The sequence below is a fragment of the Helianthus annuus genome, chromosome 10 (genome assembly GCF_002127325.2).
Source record: "Helianthus annuus cultivar XRQ/B chromosome 10, HanXRQr2.0-SUNRISE, whole genome shotgun sequence".
In the NCBI taxonomy this organism is placed as follows: domain Eukaryota; kingdom Viridiplantae; phylum Streptophyta; class Magnoliopsida; order Asterales; family Asteraceae; genus Helianthus; species Helianthus annuus.
In genome coordinates, this window is record NC_035442.2 from 71,291,314 (window position 1) to 71,297,528 (window position 6,215).

At 35.9% G+C, this 6,215-nt stretch overlaps 2 long non-coding RNA genes across 7 annotated transcripts; both read right to left on the reverse strand.

Annotated features, from left to right (window-relative positions):
• Positions 1 to 1,382: 1,382 nt before the first annotated feature.
• LOC110885348 lies at positions 1,383 to 3,905 on the reverse strand. Of its 5 annotated transcripts, none has more exons than XR_004868873.1 (7): positions 3,703 to 3,905; positions 3,554 to 3,614; positions 3,270 to 3,386; positions 2,806 to 2,854; positions 2,171 to 2,512; positions 2,033 to 2,089; positions 1,383 to 1,648 (listed from the first exon to the last, which is right to left on the reverse strand). It is a non-coding gene; the product is annotated as an uncharacterized LOC110885348 (long non-coding RNA). The 5 variants fall into 5 exon arrangements; XR_004868874.1 differs by having other exon boundaries at positions 2,806 to 2,857; XR_002562101.2 differs by lacking the exon at positions 3,270 to 3,386 and having other exon boundaries at positions 1,388 to 1,648.
• A 1,080-nt stretch (positions 3,906 to 4,985) lies between these two features.
• LOC118482812 lies at positions 4,986 to 5,970 on the reverse strand. 2 transcript variants are annotated; one of them, XR_004868880.1, is made up of 4 exons: positions 5,782 to 5,970; positions 5,580 to 5,686; positions 5,228 to 5,380; positions 4,986 to 5,144 (listed from the first exon to the last, which is right to left on the reverse strand). It is a non-coding gene; the product is annotated as an uncharacterized LOC118482812 (long non-coding RNA). The 2 variants fall into 2 exon arrangements; XR_004868881.1 differs by lacking the exon at positions 5,580 to 5,686.
• Between the last annotated feature and the right edge of the window lie 245 nt (positions 5,971 to 6,215).

The window sequence follows — 6,215 nt, forward strand, 5'->3', positions numbered from 1 at the left end:
AAATATTAGTGTATTGCATATAATATACCTTTTAATATATGTTTGTTTCTTTTCATGAATGTTTGTTTGTGTTCAGGAACGTCCGTTTGTGTACGTGACATTTATTTGCGTTTGTGTTCGTTTATGTTCATTACCTAAAACAAATGAAGAAACACAAACGAACAGGAACACGTTCATTTCCTTAAAGAACGAACACAAACTAAAAACCTTGTTCGATAAGTGTTCATGAACAGTTCGTGAACTCCACTATTTCCTTAACAAATGAACACGAACAAAGCCTTGTTCGTTTGGCTCGTTTGCAACCTAAGTCAATCGTAGAAGTACATAAAAGCTGTACTTTGTGGCTATATTCTTTTGTTGTACTGCCAAAGGTATGATTAGAACTCGAAGAGTAGTAACTTTCAAGTCAACAAATGATTATTAGTAATATAAAAATACGTAAAAAGTATAAAAGTAAAAACCAATAATTACTTTTTGAACAATCTTTTAACCTTTTGTCATGGTTTAATGACCACCGTTACAAACAACGGTTAGGTGAAGATATGTCTACCAAAGATTCCGGTCTAAGTTTGGTCAAGTAGATGAACATGCAGCAAAGCTCTTCACTTGCTAACTCGGTACTTAGTAATATCATACGTGCTCCACATCCACATTTACCATATATTTTACTATAATATATGAGTTTTGTTTGATTCCCATATTCACATTGACCATGTATTTGTATTATAATAATGAGTTTTGTTTGCTTCCAGTGAAGATTTAACACCTTTTGGTATGGGTTTTAATCAGGGACAATAGGCAGGCACAACATACTACCGCTTATTTGCAAAACAAAATTTAGCGTACAAGCCTCAAATCTTATCTTACATAACCTTAAAAACAAAACAAAACAAACTCAAATCATTTTTACTTCCATAATATTGAGACAGGCACTGCTGATGTGTGTACATCCAATGCAAGACTCCACTATGGCTATACTCCATGAGACACGTAAAGCCGAATGTAAATGGAGCTAAGTTTGACCCGTTTATATACAAATGAATCATACTTTTAGTAACTAAACCGGAACAATAAGTTATGAGTGTCACATAACAGGTCAAAACTGAACTAAAATGCAAGAGTAAATTACCACTTTAGTCCTTGAGGTTTCCCCAAAATGTCACTTTAGTCCAAATAGTTTTTTTCCTCATCTGGGTCCTCGACATTCGCAATTTTTGTCATTTTCATCTAACCTTCTAACTTAGATATGCTACTGGAGTGAGTAGCTAGTAGTTTTCAAAAAGTTTAATTATAACTTGATTTGGAATGTCAAATAGACTACTTTTATACCTAATAATATACACCAACATGTACATTACACCTTGCAAATACAAAAATAATAATAATATACACCAACTTGTACATTACACTTTTATACCTAATAATGCTAGCCAGTACTTCAGTTTTTGGGAAACAAATAATATTACACCAACATGTACATTACACCTTGCAAATACAAAAAAAAAAAAAAAAAAAACATTATAAAAATTTCAGCAGCGCCAGCCGTCCATCGCTATTGTCATTGTTTAGACAAACCTGGTTGGCAGCAAACTAAATAACCCGTCCATCGCTATTGTCATTGTCACTTTGAACCTGCTGATCCCACCTGCTGATTAGTCGAAACCATCACTATTGTCAAAAATTACCAAAGTGATCGAAAATATTATTACATAGCTGTTTTCTAGAAAAATACAGGTGGAATCGAAGCAAATCAAAATATATGATGACAATCGTGGTTCAAAAAAAAACGTTTTTAGGATCGAAACCGGAAAAAATAAACGGAAACCAATTTTTTAAAAATCAATTCGGGCTGAACCAGATCCGGTGGATATAGCGCGGTTCTTCTTCGTGATAGTTGAAACCTTTAAAATCCGAACCTATTTAAAAACCCAGTTAAATCGCTTTTAAAACGGAACCGAATTCAGCAAACATATCCATACACTTCACTTAAAAAATCAGTTGCTCTTAACGAATGTCTACCACATGAAACTACCTTATTCAAACAACAATAAACGCAACCCAAGCATCCAAAGTTGTCAAGGTCTCTTCTCTGCACATGATAATTACAGCAACATCAACTAAATGCTGACTCCGAGATTGCTTGAGAGTCCAATTACTAAAAAAAATTAACCTTAAATTTATTGACCCTCAATCAACCAATTCACCATTTTCTTGATCTTGATTCTTGCCATTAGGGACATCTCTTATTCTCGAACGGTCACGATCATTGCTCGAAGTGCTAGCTACAGATGTACGCAGACGAAGCTGTGAGTTGTAACTATCAGAAACGTATAAGCAGCCAGCTACAAAAGCACGCAACGAAAGCTTCTCGAAAAAAGAGGACTTGGACTATGAACCGAAGCGGTAGTCTCTCGTTTTGGGCCGCGTAGGTGCTGGCTTCTAGCGACAGTTTCTAGCAGTTCAAGAGCCTAATGATTAGTTCTCGGTCTAAATCAGTTAGCCATAGATGTGTCTGCAAAGCACAAAAGGAATGCATCATTGAGTTGTATATTTGTATAGAATAACTACATACGACATTGCTTATCGAGTAAAAAACACAATGCAAAAGTTTCGATTGACTTTCGAGGTCAAACAAACTAAACTTCCACTACAAAAGTATGGAAATCTCTGTATCCTTTTGAGGAAAAGATGATAAATCTCTTTCATTTTAGCAAATACTATGTATACGAACATTTCAGTTTTATATTTTTTAGTAAAAGCCACCTTTTACTTATCAATGCCGGGTTACATTTGAAGATAAATTACCGTTATACACCTTAACCGCACCAACCGCCATTGTAGCTGGTTGACCAGCCTGCTGGTGAAAAACAATAATAGAAATTATTCAACTTCTTCCTTGTATAATCAAAAGCTCCTAAAATATAAGATTTATGAAACCATAATAATCCAAGAACATAAAACAATAAACGAAGCAGAGATAGAAAAGTGATGGTACTGGGACATTTAAAAATTGAAATGGGATAGGGAGTGGTTTTGTCTAGGAATCTGATAGTATAGATAGTATAGATTCAAACCATTAACAATTACTAAATTTAGTAATTATAAACTTTTTTTGTTAAAAAATGTTGCAGAATATTTTTGAGTCAACTTAACATGTAAAAAAATGAATAATGTTGACCTGAGACCAGCTGGACATGTTACCCAACCCAACGGACATGTACAAATATAAACCGTTTTGACCTGAGACCAAAAAAAGGTAGTTAACCAACCCTTGTAATGGATTTAAAGGAAGGAGTGCCAAGCAAATCAATCATGCGATCTAGCTCATGCACCACATTCTTTTCGAAAAATTATGGTTTCCTCAAAAGCATTTCCGCATATGTATCCTAATGCTCCAAATAACAATATCAGGGGTATACTACAATAAAGTGATTTAGGAAACTGTATGCATTAAAATGCTTTGGTGGAAAATTTCAATATTTGCCTCATCTGAGACAAAAACATAGCCCAACTCAACCCATATATAAGTAAATGAGAAGAGACTGTCACATACTTTAGAGAAAAAAGGAGCCACAGAGTTCAAGAGCATGATACCATTGAGTTACAACATAATCCTGCATTAATCCGAGAAAACTAATGTAACTAATAACATTCCTTTGAAATAATTATAAATAGAGAGAGTAGAGAAAACAACACCCCTACCATCCAGTATGGTCGTTAGCAAGAGCGGAAGCCAACGCTGTAACAGGCATTTGTTGTGGGATGGGAGCCGCGGCATCACGTGGAAGCATGCCGCCAACACCAGCCATCTCGTAAGGTACGGGAAGCATTCCGCTGCCGCCACCCGCCGCCATATTTGCATCAGCCTTGTTCCTAGCTGGTCCATGGTACATACGTCCTCTTGGAACCATCTAAGAAACATCAATCAATCACCAAATTATTATCAAAACAGTTAATGTTCACTCAATAGTAAAACTTAATGTTTGTATTATACATTGTTAGAACCCGTAGATCAAAAAATAACCCAGATCAACTTACTTTTTTTCGCTTTAGGCTCCAAGTGAACCAATAATAGCTATGTAGAAGATGAATATCATCGACTCATCGTATACAAAACCCTAGAAGCTGAATTAAAGGGATTGAGGCATCAGCATCAGCAAAACAAAACCTAAACAAACACAAATATTGAACTACATCCTCAAGTGCCATATAATTGAGTCAAAACAGCAAATTGCAAGCATAGTAATCAATTCAAGTTTTCAAAATCAAATATAAAACTTCCACACAATCAAAAACATGATACTTTTAACATGAGAAATAAGTCACATGGGTGACCGAGTACTTACCAAAGTCATGCCAGTAACTTTTACCTTCAATGCATCTGGTGATTCCAGCAAATGCAACACCTCCGTTTGGTCCATCTCCAAAAGCACCTTAGCTGGTCCAACGGATATAGATTCTTACCCAGCATCTGAAACATTTAAAAATTTTAATTAAAATAAACGTCAAAATAGTAAAGTGAAACTTGTAGCGGAGATATATACCGTCCTCTTTTGATCTAGTGACGCGTTAGCAAGAGCGGAAGCTAACGCTGTAATAGGCATTGGTTGTGGGATGGGAACCGCGGCATCGCGTGGAAGCATGCCTCAGCGTTAAGTCTTCTCCAATTGAACCTCAGCATTAAATTCAACGATTTTTCCCCGGTGACCTTCAACTGGAACTTTTTGTTATGCTATTCTATCTTGCTTGTCCTTTGTCACATATCCTCATTCGGTGCAAGCTTTTGCGAGCTATGCCATCTGCAACAGTTGGGATCATACATAAAAGTTGAATATTGAACACATATATAGAGACATCACCTTCAACCACATAAACCTTGGCATTCAATAAAAATAGTCAAGGTTGTACATCGAGGACGAATATATCCTTCCAACTCTACAAGCATAATTTTTCTCTTCAGTCAGATTAGAAATAAGGGTCACCAACTGAATACAAAATGATTTAGTTATAACGAAGCACTGATATTTTTATATGAAAGCAAAACGACAGTGTCTAATTCAGAAAATAACCTCATTCAGCAAATGATCTTGGAGAGACCCAATATTGTATGGGATTCACCGGTGATCTGATTGTAAGATATACCTCTGCAGATCAAACATATTTAGTCATCAGTGTTATCCATATATTACACATTTTTAGCTTAAAAATCAGTAAAAATGAGACTTACAATATCTTAAAGCTTACAAAGCTACTGCAAGAAACATATATTATCAATAAGTGGACACCAATACCCCAGATCCCATTCCATGTCTTTCAAGAAATCCAGATTATTGCAAGGCTCCATACAAAAAAGAAGAGCCACACTTTCTGTCTTCACCAACTGAAATAATCAACAACAATATCAATAAAAAGCCTGCAATAATTTATGTTTCGTAAATAAACAAATACTAAAACACATAATAGAACATTCAGCAAAGCCCTAAAAAGACTCAGATCCAGATAAACCCTAAATTAAATCGATTCAGATGCAGATCCAGATCCAGATCCAGATCCACATCCAGATCCACATCCAGATAAACCTGCTACCACAAAGCAGACTGTAGAAGCAGTCAGATGAAACGTGAAACTGTAGAAGCAGTCAGATCTGAACGCAAACCCATAAGATTTGAATGTAAAAGACTCAGATCTGCAAAGTAATGTCAAAAAATGACCTTGAGCTGACGAAAGCAAGAACTGGAAGATAAACAGGGAAGAAAAGGAGAACCAACAAAAGAAAAGTACCTGGTTTTCTGAGATTTGTGTATACGGTTTGAGTCCTCTTTCTTGTTTGCGAGAGAGAGTGAGAAGGTGAACGAAGGAAGATGAGTGTTTGAATTTTGGTCTTGCGGGGTTTGGTTTTCACCAGGTTTGCGCTTTTGGGGGGTTGAAGATGAAGAAGATTAGGGTTTGAAGAATGCAAGAGCAGCCGAATGAAATGAATAGGGTTTGGAGAGAGATACGAACATTATATTGGATCCGGAATATAAAATACGGGTCAAGAATATCTGGTTCAAGCTCCGCGTGTGTTGAATGGGTTTTTCAACACTTTGTGCTTAATAGGTTTGTACAATGGGCTTCAAAGACTTGTAAAGTGGCAAATGACCATTCTATCCTTCCTATATGCTTTATAAAGTAGTATAGATATATATATATATATATATATAGGGGAAGGTTCA